Source organism: Strix uralensis, chromosome 4 (assembly GCF_047716275.1).
Source record: "Strix uralensis isolate ZFMK-TIS-50842 chromosome 4, bStrUra1, whole genome shotgun sequence".
Lineage (NCBI taxonomy): Eukaryota > Metazoa > Chordata > Aves > Strigiformes > Strigidae > Strix > Strix uralensis.
Window position 1 is genome coordinate 42,838,894 of NC_133975.1, and position 19,275 is coordinate 42,858,168.

The following is a 19,275-nucleotide window of genomic DNA, read 5'->3' on the forward strand; positions in this document are numbered from 1 at the left end:
TTCACATATTGCAAAGTTAGTTGAAATCGGTTCTTTACATCCCTTTTTTAATGTCTGATGAAGGAAAAGTAGTCAGTGTTACTCCTAATTCTCCACAAGGTGCTTGCATTAGCTGCCAAGTTAGGAAAAAATGAAGATTTTGAGCTGAGGGCCTTTTTCCTCTTGTATCCACTTTAGAAGAATAAACCAGGAGAGCCAGCAGTACATGGGGTGCTAACAGCATGAAATTGAAATAAAAAAGTCCAGTCCTGAAACTGTGAACCATTACACAATTGACATTTAGCCAAGATCAGGACAAGCTTGCATGTCAGACCTTTTATTTAAGCATGTAAATAATTGAAATGAAATTAATTTATTCCAGGTGTCTTGTTATTTACTTTCAAGTTTTGTTTTATGCACTGTCCAGAAGTTCAACACACCTACAGTAAGCAAAGTTTAGCAGGTATAATTTAGAGGGGTTGGCGTGGATGGGGGGTGTGTTGCAGGGTAAGAGTGGGAAAGCGTGTAAAAGTTCAGTAGAAAACAAAGTTGTTAAGGCGATACTTGTTCAACTGCACATATCTCAAGGGACCTAGGAATTGAAATTCTTCAGGAAAAAAAGGAACTCTGACCTTCTGAATACAGTTTGTCTTTGATACACAAGAAAAGAATATTTTATATTCTTATGCACTCCCCCACCCCTTTTTCTTTGTGTCAGAGTAAGTAAAAAATGGGAAAACAAAGAACAAAGTAAAAGTATGACTTCAAACCAATTCAGAGAAAGCTGGAAAGCTGTCAGGAATAACAGTCTAGGGGCTCAGAAAGCCCTGAAGTCAGGGAGGGGGCGGGGAATGCAAGCAACCAACCTTCCTTTAATTCATGCACTGCAGTGACCTTGTGAATGTTGTAAAATGTTTTATGCACAGTCCCAAACAGACTTTCTGCCTCATGATTTTTTTCACCTGAGCACTGCTCAGTTTTAGAGGGGAGGAGAGACTTGGAGTTTGATAAATGGAGATCTGAATTTAGCTTGCCATACACCGAAACCAATTAAATCAGGTTGAGTGGCTCAAGAGACATTTTTAGTTTTCTGCTGAATAATCAGAAAGTATTAATAGTACTTTGAGCTAAAAAATATGGAAAAAGTGTGCTCAAGGGAAAGAGGAAATCTTGAATTGATGGAAGTTTAAATGAAGTGAGTGGTTTCAAGGAACTAGGAAAAAAAATAACAATGCAGTATCTCTCTTATACTGCTAGCCTGCATATAAGGGACTTGTTTCCAAAACAATGCTTTATAAAAGAGAAAACAAATGCAAAAATCTAACACAATTAGAAGCTAGGATAAGAGTGCACATCTTGCAGACAGATGTCATTGAGATCCTAAACGTTAAGTTCTATGAAGCAAAGACTTCATATGAGTTCTATGTATATCAAACAATGAGACCCTAAATCCACCTGCTGGAGCTGCATAAATAATTAATAACTGATGGAGAAATAAATTATTCCATAAAGCAACTTGCTTCCTTCAAGCCAGATATTCATATGTACTGCGTCTGGCTGAGTTGGAATTGGTTTTCCCCTATAGCAGCCCTCATGGTGCTGTGTTTTATGTTGGGAGCTGGCAGGGTGTTGATAGCACACTGGTGTTGTGGCTACTGCTGAGTAGTGCTTACACAGCACCAAGGCTCTTTCTGACATTTCCCCACCCCCAGTGGGACGGGGTGGGCAAGATCTTGGGGGGGACACAACCAGGACAGCTGACCCGAACTGACCAAAGGGATATTCCATACCATATGACGTCTGCTCAGTATAAAGCTGGGAGAAAGGAGGAAGGGGGTGGGGTCACCCTTGATCCTCCGAGGCAACCACTACGCGTATTGGAGCCCTGCTTCCTGAGAAGGCCCGACAGCGCCTGCCGATGGGAAGTAGAGAATAAATCGGTTTTCTTCTTTTGCTTCTGCGCGCAGACCTTTGCTTCGCTTTGCTTATATTAAAACTGCTTTTGTTTTATCCACAAGGGTTGGGTTTTTTTCCCTATCTTATTTTCTTTCCCCTCTTTGCCCTGTTGAGAAAAAAAATGGGAAGGAGGGGGAAGTGATAGAGTGTCTTGGTGGGTACCTGGCATTTAGCCAAGGTCAAACCACCACATCATAGCAAGCTTGGAGTACACGTTTAGTCTTGTAACAGCTTGAAGAAACAATAACTTTTGACTATTCAAAGCACAGCATTACAATATTGAGTGTGCTGCAAAAAATGCCAAAAAATCCCAGGTCTCATAAGCACACCCTCTTACTGTATTGAGAGTGTAAAGGATGTTAAAGGGAAAAAGTACTAGTACGCACTATTTCACAAGGCTTCAAAATGAGAAGATAGAGGGATAAGAATAACGTTTCAAAAAGCAGACAATGAGAAGGAAAGATATGATCCTTCTATTTACTAATATTATGCAGAACAGTGAAACATTTGTACATCTGTACCCAGAGCTTTTACTCTGTATTTTATGACAACAGGCATGTTTCAGTTGGTACAATCTGCTCATTAACAAATACGTGGAAATATACCAACGCAACATCGCACTGCAGGAAAAAAAATCAAGGCTCTCCGACTTGTTGAGTCTAGCAGCATTAGACACTTCTAGAACCACTTACACTTCATAGCAAACACCGTAAAAGGTTTTCAGCTGAGCTATGACTACTTCAAGACAGATCGTACCTCTAAGAAAAGAGAGGGTCTGGGAGAGTTCATTAGGGCTTGGTTATGCTCTAAGTTACAGGACCAGTTTTCGCCAACATAACCAAAAGCTAATTCATGCCTGCTGTCATTGTAGTCATGATAACAGAAAGCTAACTAATCTTTTTCCATTTTTCAAGTAGATTTTGCAGCCTGCACTGGTCTCTGCTGTACTTCATTTAAGCAGTACATCACTGCCCAGCAAGAGCTTGGTATTCCTGTGTAAGCTTTACTCATAAAGCACGTGTTCACTACAGGTAGGCACATCCAACCACTCCTGGCATTCCTCCAAAGTATATACATAGCATATGATTTTTGTGCATCTGAAGCAGCAAAGAAAGAGCCTTCTTTTTAAACAAACTTTGTATGGAAAGCTTGGTGTATGCAGTCCAAAACTTGGAGCAACCTTAAAAAAGCTGCAATTGAAAAATACACCTTTGAAAGGAGCTTTACAAAAATGCCAATAAAAACTATTTTGTATAAGGACAGATACAGCATTTGAACCCATATACTGTATTTACTAGAAGTTTAATTTTTAAAAAGGTCAAAGTCTGTTCATACTTCAAAATAATGCAACATTTTTATACATTTAAAACATCTTTTTCAAAACCTGTTTTAAGTATCTGAATACTGTAGTTTTTCATAATTTGACTGTCATTTTAACTAACAGCAATCATTTATTTGTTCTGCTCCTTACTTTTTATTATGTCTATCTCACTTCCAGCTTTATCCACACAAGAAGTAGAACTAAGTATCTCCTGACTTTGCTGGATAGCAGAGTTGAAACACGATGATGTAAAGAGGATGTAAATATTTCCAAGTTGTGTGCAAATGAAGATACAGGGAAAACCTGTATTTCTCTTCTGAATGACCTAATAATTCTTCAGCTGACTACCTTCTACCTTAAGCACTAGCTCTCTTTTTACTAAATGCCCTTCTTCAAGCATTTTCAGTAAACTGATAATATGTAAGTCTATCTACAGTAATTGGAAAGATTTTATAAATTATTGATGTGTTGAAAAAATCCTATCTTCTAAACAATACTGAGACCAAGAAAAAAAACTTTTCCCTCACTTAAATACAGATTTTTAAGTCTTTTCCTAAGTAGTTTAACTACTCTATCAATAACATGGCTGTAACTTTTTCAGACTCATTCTTTTTTGCATTTTAAATCCTTGCAAGGAAATTAACTACCAACTGCAATGCTTTGTTTCATGCTGCAGTCCTTCAGCAGAACCACAGTAAAAACATATACTGTCAGAGCACCCATGGTCAGATTAAGTGCAGTAGGAAAAACAGCTTTCCTCCATGTACTTCATAGGATAAAAGATGGCCTGAACAGCCTTCAAATTCAACACCTATTTATTCCAAATGCTAGCCCAGAGAAACAGCTGGTTTCTGCCTCACAGGCTGCACATATCCCCTTGCCATCAATTCCAGACCCCTGCCTTTGTTTTTCCTGTCCCTTCTCTGCCATATCTTGTCCACCTGTTGGGATCTCATTCCTTGCTCTCTACTAACACGTTCTTGGGACGCTACAGTAAAGGAGAGTGCTCTTATCCTTCCTGGGGACATTTTGTGGAGAAAACAGGGAGCACCAAAACATGAACAATTTTATTTTCTGGCCAGACCTCCATGAAACAAGACAGTGGGTTCTTCAAAAAAACCCCCTCTCGATTCACAAATACCTAGGTCTTTGCCAGATCATTCCAGCCTCTCTGTCTGTGTTTATAAGACTCCTAACATGACACTGTTTCCACAGCTGAGAAAAGATAAAACTTCTCCTACATGTCTTCTAAGGGTCCCTTTATTATCTCCAGAAATAAGGTCAGAAAGTAAAGGAAATAAAAAAGTGTCATGGGTCAAAATAATTCCTGTCGAGGCTTTCTGCTATTTTCATTGAATTATGTCTCTTTTCCTGACTGATCCAGCTTCTTTCCTCTTTCAGCCTCTGCATGATGGGAGAGGACTTGTTAACATTCCCAGGAGCTGTTTAAAGTACTATTATGGATAACTGCTATTGCTGACCGACTGTGAGGTTCATTTCAAGAATACTTGGGAGCATAATTATTCCTACTCCATTTAGACTGGATTGTCATTTCAACTACTCTCCTAGGTGCTTTATGACCATCCAACTTCACAGTAGCCAGAAAAGGCAGTCTTTTTTCAGATGAACTGTTTCCATCTAGAAACTGCAGTTATAACTGTACAAAACTATGGCAGTACTTTTCAACCAGAAAAATTCAGAACAGTCAGAAATATTTCAGTTTTTAGTTTGAAACAGTATTTCAGAATTTGCTTGAGTTGAGACATAAAAAGTCCCGTTGACAATATCAATGGCTTTTTGACAAATTGAATAAAGCATCTCTGTAGACACACATTTTTATTTTGCTCACAGAAGAAACAAGAAAAAAATCTTTACAAATTATATTTCATCTATGACAAACTTTTTCATATCCGTGAACTATACACTCATTTTTCCATGTCCTTAATCACGACTAACGCTTTGCAATACAATCATGTCAAGACTGAATTTCTCTAAGTCCTGATACACAACTTCTTATATAAAGATTAATTTTAAAAAATCATTTTGCAAGCAGAATATCAGGAAAATGCTACACAGCGGTCCAAGGTCCTGTAATGCAGATTCTTATGAAGATGCACACAGTGTAATTTATTATTGAGAAGAGGGGTAAAGAACACATTTTATTCTCACCTGATTACCATTAAAGGAAATAGCATTTGCTAAATTTGCCATTAACACAAATAATTATCCAATTTAAAAAAAAAAAAAAAGCATCTTCTCATTTAGCAGTTGATGGTCTTTTTTTACTACTATAGGTATGTTTATGTTTTGTAACTGTAAAATACCCTTTTTCTGCTTTCTAGTTGCTTTGACAGATAACATTTGCAAGAACTATGTATGTACAGGGTAAGTACCATTATTAATTTTCTGCTTGCATATAATACAGCTTGATTATTCCCAAATACACATGACATTTTAAAACAAGTATTTATTGCAAACAGCAAAGAACCAAGAGGGAATATTCCAGATCTAACTGTAAATCTAAGTGCAGGCATTCATTCAATGTGTGACCTCAGGCAACAGACTTGACCTCCTGGTTCAGTCAATTCAGCTGGCTAAGATCAGGAAATCACTGAAAACCAGATGCTGCATCTAAAAGCAGATATTCCCCAGGTAAATAAATTACAAGAGAGACGCGGTATTCCCCAGGTAAATAAATTACAAGAGAGACACGGGGATGGCGGAATACAGTTATTGTAAGAGTCAGGAAGGCATATGGATGTAAATTAGAAATAAGCGAGAGATCTTTCAACCTCAAGCTTTACCTTATTTGAAAAATAGCATTTTTAGTGCTGTACAGATACTAAGATTCTTGTGCTATAACTACACTGCAAAGTTAGACTATCTTTATTCAAATGTATTCAGATCATGTAATCAAGGATGTTTGTTTCATTCTGACCAAATTACTCTTCACACACATCTGAAGTATTAACACCAATGCCTGATTGCATCTGTAATAATGTAGGACAATGTCCAAAATTCAGGCTTCTAAGGACTTCAGGAACTATTGTAAATGAAGGTCATGGTTATTTTGGAATACTAGGAGAGTTTGGGTCCCTCTTTCCTGTAAAGAGGAGAATGCTTGCAGCTTCCTAGCACCTCTTCCTCTTTCCCTGCATCCAGCTCACATTAAGCCACTTCAGACTATGGTTGTGGTTGCCAGAGTTACGACTGCAAAGTCCACGTCAGTTACAGAACAGAAGCTACATATCACACCCTGTTCCACCAACCTAAAATGGAAAAGAAAGAGAAAAGGTTTATATTTGGTTCACTTTTCCTACATCTAGCAGAACGGCTGCTATTGCTCATCCAGGTCTTTAAACCCGTTAGGGCAAACCATTAACACATAGAGTCAAGTTCTGATCTGACCATTGGAAAAATACAATTGAAAACATCCATGGAGAAGACACAATCCTGCAGCTTGGTTAGGTCATTAACAAACGGGCTGGAGGAAAGAAGAATCAGATTTGTTAAGTGTGGCTTTGGAAAGGTATTAAAACGTACAGGAGAGTTTCCCACAATGTTGAATAACTGACAGTAGAGAAGATTCTGTATACGGTGATGATACAGCAGGACATGGGAACTTCTTGACCTCCTTCTTGACAACTATTTACACCACATTCATCCCAAAGATCAAACCACATTGCCAAAAACTGAAAGAATTTATATCTACCAGCCGCCTAGGTATGAAGAACTTAAAAACTTGTGTATAATCTTTAACTTTTACAGGAATGTAAGTACCACATTATTGCATTCTATAAGCATTATATATAATCCTATAAACATTTTCATGTGCTCTTGGTTGATTTCTCTGACATGAAACTGTCCTAAGCAATAAGTTAAAAGCATGCAGGTAATAAATGTAGCTTTTTAAATAGATGATTTTGATATTAAAAGACTTCATGAATAGATTTGTTTATTTATCCCTACCTAACAAAATATCGACTATTTATAGTGGAACTTAACTAAGGTGGGAGAACAGGCTTCCAGGGTAAATTACCAGCACCTGGAAAATAAATAATTACAAATCAACCAGAAAACATAATTCCTGTACATAAATTTAAGACGAAAACAAACCAGTCTCAATAGTTGTAACATTTGAACTGTGAACGCAAAGGTCGATGTGTCTTCTGATTCTCATCCCTTCCACAACTGAGAAAAGGTTCTGTGCTACACAAACCAGTGGCCATGCTTTCTTACAGCTAAAACAACTATCAAGTTCAGTAGGCATGCAATTTTTTCACAGGGGTCAAGAAACAGCTACACACTACAGAGAATGAGCTTGAGCAGTCAGGTTGTTATGTCTGTTTACTCCACGCCAGTCTCATTCAAAAACTATATACCAGTAGGAATACTTTTTTTGCCTTTCTGATCAAATGTCTTGGGAATTGTGTTGTTCTTCAAATGCAAGCATGACTACGCATATATGTGTGTACGTGTGCATGCATACACATCTGCATCTTAAGTAAGAGAGGAAAAAATATTGCAACAAAAGTAATATGGTCAGACTGAAGAGATCTGGGTGCAACACTGATTCTGACACAAACTTACTAGGCCAACACTGAACAAATTCTCTGGCTTAGATTCATATTTACAAATAAAAGTCTGCTATGTACTGTTATCACTTTGCCTGGAAATCTAAATTCTCTATCAGATACTTCTGTCTGCCACTGTATGTATAAGGAAGAAACACAGAAGCGTACTGACCTCATTTGTAACTGCTGATACAAGGGTTACCATAAAATAATTCTGATCAATGTTGACAGGTAGAGAAAGGACTACAGAGTTTCAGAACAAAAAAAAAAAAAAAGTCACCTCTCCTTTAGCGGAAAAAAAATGGGGGGAAAAATGGAGTTTTCTTCTTATTGTAGATAGATACAAAATGTTGGAACTACCCCTCCTTTCCTGTAATCAAGATTGCAGATAATACAAACCATTATCTTTCCATATTAGATAATTTAGTAGTGCCATTAACTGTTTAGTTTTCCCTTTAAATATCAGTCCTTGTACAGAAGGTCAATACAAGCTTTTAATATAGCATTAGAAATAAATGACAAATTTAATTTAGGCTTGCATCGTCCCACTTCCTGGAAGCACTTGATAAAGGTAGCATGTCAGGGAAGTAAGTGTTTTTACTATACACCCCTTTGCAGCAAGGTCCAGAAAACAATTTAAGCACCGTGAAGATGAATTCTTGCAGCATTTCTATGTAAGCATTAAGCACTCTGAAACTCCATGTCAGGCTCCCTATACAGTATACAGAAACAGACATCCTAAATAGGAACCCAACAGCCAGTACAAAAAGCATGAACTAAAAAAAAATCAGTAAGAATACTTCAATCCCTTACTTCTCCTGGTTTGGTACATTACTTCTTGCCCACCAGTCAGTTCCTTCCTCCACTTAAAGTGTTCCCAACCTAGTACTTGTTCCCTGAAGAGAATCTCCTACACTTGGTCACTCAGGGATTAAGCAAAGGGATATCACACATCATTTTAGAAATAAGGGCAGCTCCTTCCACTTCTGTACTGAGATCAAAACTTTGTTTTGGTCAAAACCCGTACAACCCTTCCCCAGCAGAGTGCACTACCTGCTAGGTTGGGAACTATTCTGGAACTATGAAGCCTCACTAAATCTTTAAGGTGAAAAAGCCTGCAAAAGCTTTATATAGATGCAACATATGGGACTGGGATTGCTTTTGTCTGCAGAATGTAAAAACAGTTATTGAATGGGGGAGTGTAATTCATTTCTCACTAACTCATTTTTCTTTTTCCTTAATTTTGCAGCTATATTGTCACAATTTATACCTGTTCATGGATTTAATAAACCTAAAAGCACAATCACAAGATGAGCAAGTAACAGTTATACAGGATCAAGAACAAGCAGCCACCACTTGATGAGGACTGTAAGTAATATAAACTTTGATTACTATTAAAATTTTCCAGGCTTTTTGGATATTCCAAGTAAGGAAAAATGTATGCTAGAATGTTCTCACAAATAAAAAAGAAGTGAAGTTACCACTGAAGCTTCTATTCAGATTTTGTGCTTCCAGGGTTAGTCAAGAACTGAGTTTAGGGGTTTCCAGGATTACACATTTGGAGTTCGGTACCTATATTTCACCATTTCTTCCTTAATCTCTCTTTTTTTCTTTACCTGACACTCAGAAAAAAAGAGACACAATTCCCATTCTTTCTCGTTTCCCTGATGTCTTCAAATCAATCATGAGGGAACCTTGTTCAAAGGGAAGCCACTGACTGAAGTGTCCCCAGGGTTGTCCTGCTAGAGACATTTGAAAAGATGTCAGTAAGGACTCTAATTTGTCACTGAAGCATAATGATAGCAGGTACTTTTAAGTCCTGCAAGGTCTTTGAAATAGCTGTGCAATTTAGCGAGTGTGGTAAGACATGCTGTTTCTGCGGGATTCTCTAAGGAAAAGATCTGAAATTGGTGTTTGGAAAACATCGGAATGTGATAGCAGGGTCCTGGTAAGCAAACATATAGCAGTGATGTATGTGCAACAGTCTCAGGGTTTCATGGGAAGAATGCAACAGGCCAAAAATCAAAGCTAGGATCTTTTGAATGCCACGGGGATTGTGTTGAATTTAGGCTATATGCAAGCCACAAAGGGCTATATTCAAAGCAGATATTACAAAAGAAGTTTGACCAGAGGGAGAGAAAAATGAAAGCAGAAATGAGAGAAGCAACAGAAGTCCTAAATGCCTAAAACTGGGGCATTTAACATGTTGAAGGAAAAAAATAATCAATTGCTAATTGGACAATAGTGGTAACAAGAACAATCATGGTGATTTAAGGATATTGTAATGTTTCGGAAAATTATGTCAAATCATATTCAAGGAATAAGTTAAGACAAAAGACAACAATTGACCATTAAAAGTGACCTCCAAATTGTTTCAGTTATTTCCTAATGTCAACAAACCACTACTTGAACTATATGAAATGACATTGTCTTAACACCCAGTTAAGAGCTTGCATCAACAACCATAAATTTAGCACTAACTTTGTATCAGATAATTAGCGGTAACTGTAAGATCTGTAACAAGCTGCACATTAAGGTTGGCTTAAAATTATTTCTCATTAAGCAATGTGGATAAATTCATACAGCAAGTCACTTTGCAAGATAAAAGATGAACTCACTAATATAACTAGCTGAAAGACTGACAGAACAAAGACTCATCTACAAAAATATTCAACAATATTATCTAGAATATTTTGTATTCCTGCAACATGTGATGTCCTGGTTCTGAAGGGGATCCAGATGCAACATTTGCACACCCAAGCCAACTTCAAGATCTGTGGATGGAAGGGCTTGGAATTCACTCACATAGTGTGTAGAATACTAAGAAAAGTCCAAATTCCCAACATATGGAATGTGGTATTTGCCCCTGAAATCCAACCAGACACAATAACTAAAGCTTTCTGAGAATCTGCTCCCCAAAATTATATATCATGGCATTTATTGAAGAGTAAATTTCTTGTCTATCTCAAGTTTAAGAAACAATTTTGCAATAAATATTTGTAAACAGGGCAAAGCATTAAGTGTTAGTAACTGACAGAAAAGAACGAATAGCCCCATCACATGCCTTATCAGTTTAGCTAATAGTTGAACAGAGGCAACCACCTCAGCTTTCAATCTCAGAGAATGAAACACTTATGGCCATTCTTTCATGCTTTGTGAGTTTATCACTGAAGCCAATGAACATTTTTGAAAGCGTGTAAGCATAAGACGTATATAAACTTTGGGAGAATAAGTACCTTTCAATCTTCCTCTGAATTCATCCTTCCTCAATGCAGGTACTTTTTAATATCCTTAGTGATGGCAACAATACATCTGCATGACAGAGGGGTACATTTTTCTCAACAATGCTAGCTGATAAAAGATCCAAACATCAATTAATAACATCAATAACCATTTAAAAATCGAAGCTGCTTTTCTGATCTACCACCTAATTTTCATAATCTCACTTTCATATTGTCATTTTCCATCCAGCTCTACTACTTATACCACCTTAACTGGCTTGCAGGATTAGATCATTTTGTATGTGGGTGTTACGGTTGAAACTGTCTATCTGGCCACTCTGAATCCTCATATGTAAGAATAAAGGTTTAAGGCTAAAACACAATTCGGACCCTGACAGAACTCTTTTTGGACACAGTTTCAACTGTCTTCAAAATGTTATGGGTATCTGCTGTCTGACATTCACCATATCTTCAACAGTAAGCAACTTACTCTTTGTAAAGACATTGAACAGACCATTCATGACCACTGAAGAGCAAGACTCTCAAATACTCTAGTGGCGATTTAGGGGTTTTTTGAGAAAATTGATGTTAAAAGTCTTGCAGAAAGAGGCATGCAACAAAATGAAGCAACTATTTCCTATTTCCAATCTAAAATAGACAATGCAGGCAACAGAAACAATGACAAAATCATCCTGATGCACAGGGCTCTCATCCGTCACAGAATGTTATTACAAAACCAGGAGCTTGATTCCCAATGTTTCCATTAATGCTTGCTAATCTACTTATTTATTTTAAGGATTCATCAATTATAAAATCAAACTCAAATGTCCGGTCCACATCCTAGGAACAATTATGAAATCACCAAGCTTGAAAGGGTCAGCTGGAGATCATCTACTCATCTATTCTAACAACGCCTGTTCAAACCAGGGTTGGCTGCTCAGGACTGCATACAGATGTGGTTTTAATATCTCCAAGGATGGAGACTACACCAGCTGGGCAATTTGCTCCAATGGTTGATCACTTTCACAGTAAAAAAGTTTTTTCTTATTAATTTCCTGTATTTCAGTTTGTGTCCATTGTCTCTTGTTCTGTCACTGGGCAAAAGTAAGAAGAGCCTGGCTGTACTTTATTTATTCACTCCCATCAGGTATTTATATATAACAATAGTATTTCCCCTGAGCCGTCTTATTCCCCGGGATTAAGGCTGACCAGCTTGTGGTTCCCTGGATCTTCATTCTTTCCCATGCATATATGGTATGCAGGAATGAAATACAGTCCATATTTTAATTAGGAAGCTTATCTTTCAGAAATATACAAGTACAAAACTGAGCAAATTGTTAGCAAAATTCATGCAGTTCAAGTTAATTTCATTTATAATTGATTGTAAACTCAACAGCTTATGAAACTGGAATTGCACTCCCATATAGATCAACAGGGTCCAGTAATGGCAGTGAAATGTCACTTAAACTCTGGCAAAGTTCAGGCCAATACCAAGAGTAGGACCTGCTTCCGTCATAAAAGACACTGAATCTGTCAGCACCAAAGCATAACAAAGAACATATCACTTTCAAGACCTTCCTGCAACATAAATATAAACCAATGCGTAGTGAAACTCCTTACACTTCAGTCTTTGGTTAGCCCAGCAAATAAACAGCAACTTCCCAAATAGCGTGTTGTCCTTGTGGGTTGGGACACTATAATGGCCACAGGTAAAACACTCACAAGCACAGATTAAGCCAATTTATTTTTTTCTACTGGCATCCAAAATATCTGTTAGATCAACAGAAGTCATGTGACAACTAGTGTATACATATTCAGTCTAGGCCAGGAAACAGAAATTACTCTGACATCTTCTAATATAGTTCCCAAGAAGGTACCAAGCTGACTCAAACCTGCCTGGACTAGGATGCACTCTGGCTACCTGACCTCTCCACGGCAAAGAGTTCTTCCTAAGCAAAACAGCATTATCCTTCTGAAGACTCATTTTATTCCTATCAGGGACTAGCCAGAACTGAAGAAGTCCAAAGACACCAGAAAGCTATTTTTGTACTCTTCCTTCCTCTCAAAACTATAGCTATAAAGCTAATTCAACACAGTATTTCAACAATTAGTTAACTTCTACTTCTGCAGGCTGATTTGACAAAGACTATCACCATAAAGCGTGCAATGCACAAGAGGGTTCTCAACAAAGTCCAGGAAAATATTGCCTACTATTGGAAATGAGTTTTAATGAATGTTTGAGAGAATCCATCTATTAAGAAACAGTCCTAGTCTGTATTTTATCCTCATTCTAGTTCAGACTCCAGGTGAAGCCAGCATCCTTGTTTCCAGTGAGCATGCTGAAGTCAAATGCATAAGTGGAATCCCTCTCATTTACTATGTATTAGTGCTAATACATTTTTCAACATTAATCCTTTGAGCAAATGAAACATTGATACTCTAGGACACTAATGGGATACATTAATTGCAAGTAGTATAAGAAAAGAGGATTAGTAGAATGCATGCTGGAAACAGAAAATGAGATTAAAAATGGCATTTTGGCTAAAGTTCTTCAGGCTATTAAAAAAATACAAGATGATTAGTCAAGGAGAAACTAGAAAGCCCATAAATGAAAAATGCTGAGGGTCAAGGAGAATCTGGTGAAGGCATTTATGACTAAAAGTGGAAGAGAAAAAAGCTAGAAACAAAAACTGCACTTAAAGGAAAAAAAAAAGGAGTATAATATTTGAAATAATACAAAGCTATATTCTTCAGAGGAGAGTATAGCTAATGCCCAGATCCTGTAGATGTTTAAGCACATGAATGATTGTACTAACTTTATTAATCATGTGGTTATAGCTAAATACTTAACTCCTTAAAAATATAGCCCAAGCAGACCAGTTGTGAAGGAGACACCAACGCCTTCCATCAGACAGTAAGACTGACCAGTCTGCACCATAAGATTAATGCAGTCTGTGTGCAAGCAAAAGAAGCAAGTCAGAGTAGTGAGGTAACTTTTACAATGTGATCAGTACTGGAATAACATATTTTACAGCGTGAAAGTTCACAAATTAGAAGGGGTTCATAGTGACCCACAAGAAACAATTCCAGTACCAGAAAACAGACATGACAAAAGATGCCAGGAGAACAATCAAAAAACTAGTTAAGGAAAAGACCAAATAAAAAGTGGAAGGCACCCTTGACAGGCAACTCTACAACACAATATGAAAAAAGCATCACTAGACCCAGTGATCCAGACATTTAAGAGCAAAGACTTTTAGAATGGTTTCCTAAACAAACAGTTGATTTTCTGTCATTGACAATTCTAAAGTTAATATTGGACATTTCTGTAAATAGGACAAATGATTCTGGGTACATCAAAACCCAAGGTGAAAAATTACAAAACACAACTCATTTTATTTTCAGTAATTACAATCTGTGAACTGCCTTAAGAACTTCCCTTAGTTGGTAGCCCCTTGGTACTGCAGTTATAGTTGATAATATACAGACACCACACAATACACCCCACAAAAAAAAGGACTCTTGAATATTTCTGTATCACAGTTGATGTAAGAAAACATACTGTACATTGAATTGCAACTGGAAGCAAAGGAAAGCTAAAACAGAGAACAGAAGGCATTTGGTCTCACTGGTCTACCACTCCTAACTGCATATTGCAATAATGAAAAACGTCAAAGGTAGAAAGGACATGGAAGTAAGGACATGCACACATGACTATAACATGTATTCTGGTACCATAGTATTGAAAATTCATGCAAGAATTTGTTGATAAAAAGTGTGTATAGGTGTGTGTATATGTACACAACATACAGTAACCTCTGAACAGTCATTAAGACACTCCCAAGTTCCTTCTGCCTTTTGTCTTGAGAACCAGGGAAGACAGCAGCGCTGAGAGGAACATTTCCACTGCACAGACCAACAAGATTGATCTTACAGCCTTCAGCACAATTTTCTGTCAAAAACCATCAGCCAAAACATAATTCTGCATGGCACAGTTGCACTCCAGATCACAATATTTAGCTTCAAAATATTCTTATATCTTGTGTCAGAAGGACCTCTAGAAGATTTCATTTCTAATGAAAATTTCTATCCATCCACTGTGTAATTTAGCCGTGCATTTAGATATGTAGAATTCAGCTTTCAGGCATCTCAGCTGAAATTTCATATCTATGTTCTTCCTAGTGCAGTGAAAGAAAAATAACCAAAAATAACTTCCACAGAAAAGGCAAAAGAAGCAGCACTGGTATATATCTCCAAGAGCAGAATAACTACCTCCAGTCTCTCAGAAGTACTGAGATATACACACTGCAGCCTACAGAGTAACATCTAAACTGTCCAGCTAGTTCACAGTAGGACTGATTATCTGCCTAAACAAGAGATGTGCTTGCGCATTCTTACTTGTTAATCCATGCTTTCTAATTTGTTAATCCATGCTGTCTGGAGGAGAGGAAAGTTAGGACAGGAACCTTAAATTCTGCACGCAATGACTAGCAGGATTAACACAACAAAAGCAAACATATGTAATCAGTGCAGTGTAGGCCTACCTAGCTGAAAACTTGAATAGATAACCCATGTTTTCACATCTCCAAGACAACTCTCAGGCACTGGTTAAAAATAATTTAAAAAACAGGACAAATTTCCAGATATACTGTATGATGTGAAGAAAATTGCCTAGTGCAGAGTTTCTGCTGAACTTCTGACAATATCTACCACCAAACCACAGAGATAATTAAAACAATGGAACATTTTTTGCACAGTTTTAGTTAACTTCTTCATCTACTTCAAGAAAAATTCTCCTTTCAAGTCTCCACAGTTATCAGCCTATATTCCCATCTCTGTAGAAGTAGAACAGAGCTTGATCATTTAGGAAGAAGTTTTGCACTAGTTATATTGGAATAAGCCTGAAAAGGATTTTATTATCTTCTATTGAGGAACTTAGGTGACCCTGCTTAAAAAGGGGTTTAGATTTATTTCTATTGCAGCAAGTATAGGAGCTGGGGGGGAGGAAAAAACATGTTGAGATTTTTTTTTTTTTTTTTTGGTACTTTCATTGTAATACCCAAGACAGGAGGTAGGCGATATTGGAGTTAGTGAGGAAAGCCCTATGGAATTCAGTGAAGCACTTCCCTTTGCACCAGTTGAGAGTCTGACCTCTCCATCGGAGTTTGTAGAAGGCAGACCAAGTCTGCCCTGCAACAAAACCAAATATTTCTCAGCAACTAAACTGTATTTTAAAACACGCAATTAAATTGAGATTTTGTTACCACAAAAAAAAAAAAAAAAAAAAAAAAAAAAGCGCCTGTAAGAATTATGGTTTGCTTTGTTGCTTGTTTTCCTCAAAAAAACCCAAACGCCTGCCAACGAAAAGTAAGAGACTAAAGTGAGTGCAACATTTTCTTAATCCAGGCAAATGTAGCGAAAGACAAGCAAGAAGGTCTACAGGGGAATCCTTTAAGCTACCCCAGACATAACTACAACTGAACTGCAAACATTGTTTCAGAAAACACACTTGAGATTGTTTAAATTATACAATGTGAAATGAAAAACAACAGGGACTAGCAGGCAATTGCTCTGCAGAGTTTTTATCCTCTTTATAGGTTCCAGTCCTGTTGCACATTCCAGGCAGGAAGTCTACAAATCCTGTCTGCTTCAGCCCAGTACAAGGAAACTGTTAATCAGAGTTTACCTGTGGAGCTATCAGTGGAGCTAAAAGCAGTACATATATATCCTTTGTTATAACATTTCCTGATGAATTATGGACAATTTCTCACATAGCACATCTTTGACATATTCTGGCACATATGTCTGTATTTTTTCCATCACTGATTTCCTTTTTTTTAAAGAAGAGGAGACATGACCCTCACCCTTTTTATTGTTCTATCTCATGGATCATCTAGAGAACCCACTGAAAAACACAGGAAGAATGTAATACAGAAAAGTCTTTGTCAGGAAATCAAAGCTTATGCAGCAAGCAGAGTATTTTAAAGGAAGGAATTATTTTTATTTACAGAGCAAATATAAGCAACCAGATGGAACCTGAAATCATTCATCTTTCACTTTTTTTTTACGGTATAAAAAAAAAATCTTCGTTAAGGCACTGTATCTGTTGTTTGAGCCACAGGACATAGCTATTTATAGAAAACTAAAGTGTTGCAATATAGATTTGTACAGTAACAAGGGTATATAAAGCAAAATTTATGAGTACCACATGCTATTTTAAGTACTGGATAAATCTGAAACATGGGTATCTGGGAATGCAGAAGTAGTATAAAGAAAACACAGCAACCTTAGTCCTCAATCCTACAGACTTCCACACAGTTGGACTCTTGCATCCCACAGATTAATTTGTAGCACAAGCAGCTTATTGCATAATACGCTGTTATGAGCTATGCTATTGAGAAAGCCTAATGGAGTCAAAGGCATTGTAAACTCACCACTTGGTCTGACAATTTCAGTTATAAGCTTAAAAATAAAATATTTTCAATGGTATTTAAAATTTCATATTTTCCTATCAAATACAACTGTTTTTCATGTAAAAACAAGAATTTACATTTACTGAGAGTGAATGGAAAAGTAAACACTAGAAAGCATAGGAGAGGGTCTGGCCTTTCTTGCTCTCTCAGTGCAGGCTTTTATGCCTGCTAGAAGAAGGATGCCGGCTTTTTAACTGACGGTGGGCAATTTTTTCCCCAGAAAGAAAAACCTATTCTTTTAGTCATAAAATTGGAAAACCCAGAGAAATTGATATGCTATCACTTCAGCTGAAATGTTCATCACTAAGATGCTTTGTGAAAGAAGATCAAACCCAGGCTAGTTAAATATTAGCTAGAAATTAATTTGTTCCATTCATTTTAGACCTAAGATCTGCTGTACTGATATTCTCTGTGGCTTCTCTAAAGGATTTGGAATAAACAAAGTCATCATAAGAATCATGTTACCTGAGTTTAAAGGATGTCATAGTTACAGAGAAAGCTGTATATTTGTACTCCCATCTGTGACAAGCCGGGGATTCTGTGCTTTAATTTTTTATGAACTATATAGTACTTCTCCTGGCAGAGAAGCCATGGGATTACAATTATCTCTTTTATTAAATTCCACATGCAAGGCAATTCCAACCAGTGTTAACACATCACAGGTGCACATTCAGGTAAGAATTACAAAGTGAGTGACACAGTAACTCAAGCCTCTCCAAAACCATAGTGTTTTTATTTACCCATGAAGCAAAGAATTATCAGGACTTCTTGCGGACTTTTCTCATGCTTTCTGTCCCCATGAACTCAAGTAACTTCCATCATTTTAAAGGACAAGCAGCATAACTTGATACCCATGTAATTATTCTCTCTCCCTCAGGTGGTCTTCACTTGCTTGCCTGCATTTGCGTTCTCAGAGACTTTTTTGTGAAGATAAGGATCCTCTTTGATCTCCAGCTACCTCCTTAGGGGAATAAGACATTCTTTTCTCTGTGGAACCACCCTGGTAATTTTGTTCCTATTGATGGTACAACTACAGTCTCCTCAAGAAACTTTATCTTTGTTATTTTTTTCTTACTCAAAACTTGCACTGGGTTATGTTTTATCTTAGTATTGCAAGGTTACAGAAAATAAATTCAGATTAAACATATATGGTTGGAAAGTGACATATTTGTGTACAGAAATACTATTTCAGATACTGGTATCTTATCAGTGCAACTCTTCATAGAGGCAAAAGAGATAGCATACACCGTGTGAGAATGTGTGTGTATGTGTTTTGGTTTTCAGTTACATGCATGCCCAAAGTGTCTGAGTTTCCTAGAAGCAACATTCAACTTTAGTATTTAATTCCCCAGATTAATAAAACTTTTCCAACTGTTTTATGGAGAAAAAGAGAGGGGGGAAAAAAAAAAAAAAACAAACAACCCCACACAAAATAAACCATAACATTTAGGAAAACATTTTCACCATGAGTCCTTTGCCCAGTTCCAGTCCCAAGAAAAAAAATCATTTAGTACACACCTAATTATTTTCAGGTCATCCAGTGCATTTCAAATTATTTCCTTCATTCTAAGTCTCTATCTGTAATCACTGGTGCTCTATCACAGATCGAAAGCATAATACTAAATTAAGTTAAAAGTAGCCTGACAGCTGCACAAAGAACTAATTAGGAACCTCTACATTTACTTTAATCCTTGTAATTGATGTAGAAATGTACGAATCAGATAGTATCTTCCTAACATCCTCAAAATGTT

At 37.1% G+C, this 19,275-nt stretch overlaps 1 long non-coding RNA gene across 2 annotated transcripts; it reads left to right on the plus strand.

Moving 5' to 3' along the window:
• Positions 1 to 2,628: 2,628 nt before the first annotated feature.
• On the plus strand, positions 2,629 to 18,671 carry LOC141942130 (uncharacterized). 2 transcript variants are annotated; one of them, XR_012628534.1, is made up of 4 exons: positions 2,629 to 2,966; positions 4,658 to 5,641; positions 9,080 to 9,198; positions 18,402 to 18,671. It is a non-coding gene; the product is annotated as an uncharacterized LOC141942130 (long non-coding RNA). The 2 variants fall into 2 exon arrangements; XR_012628535.1 differs by lacking the exon at positions 2,629 to 2,966 and having other exon boundaries at positions 4,562 to 4,742; positions 5,599 to 5,641.
• Positions 18,672 to 19,275: the final 604 nt, after the last annotated feature.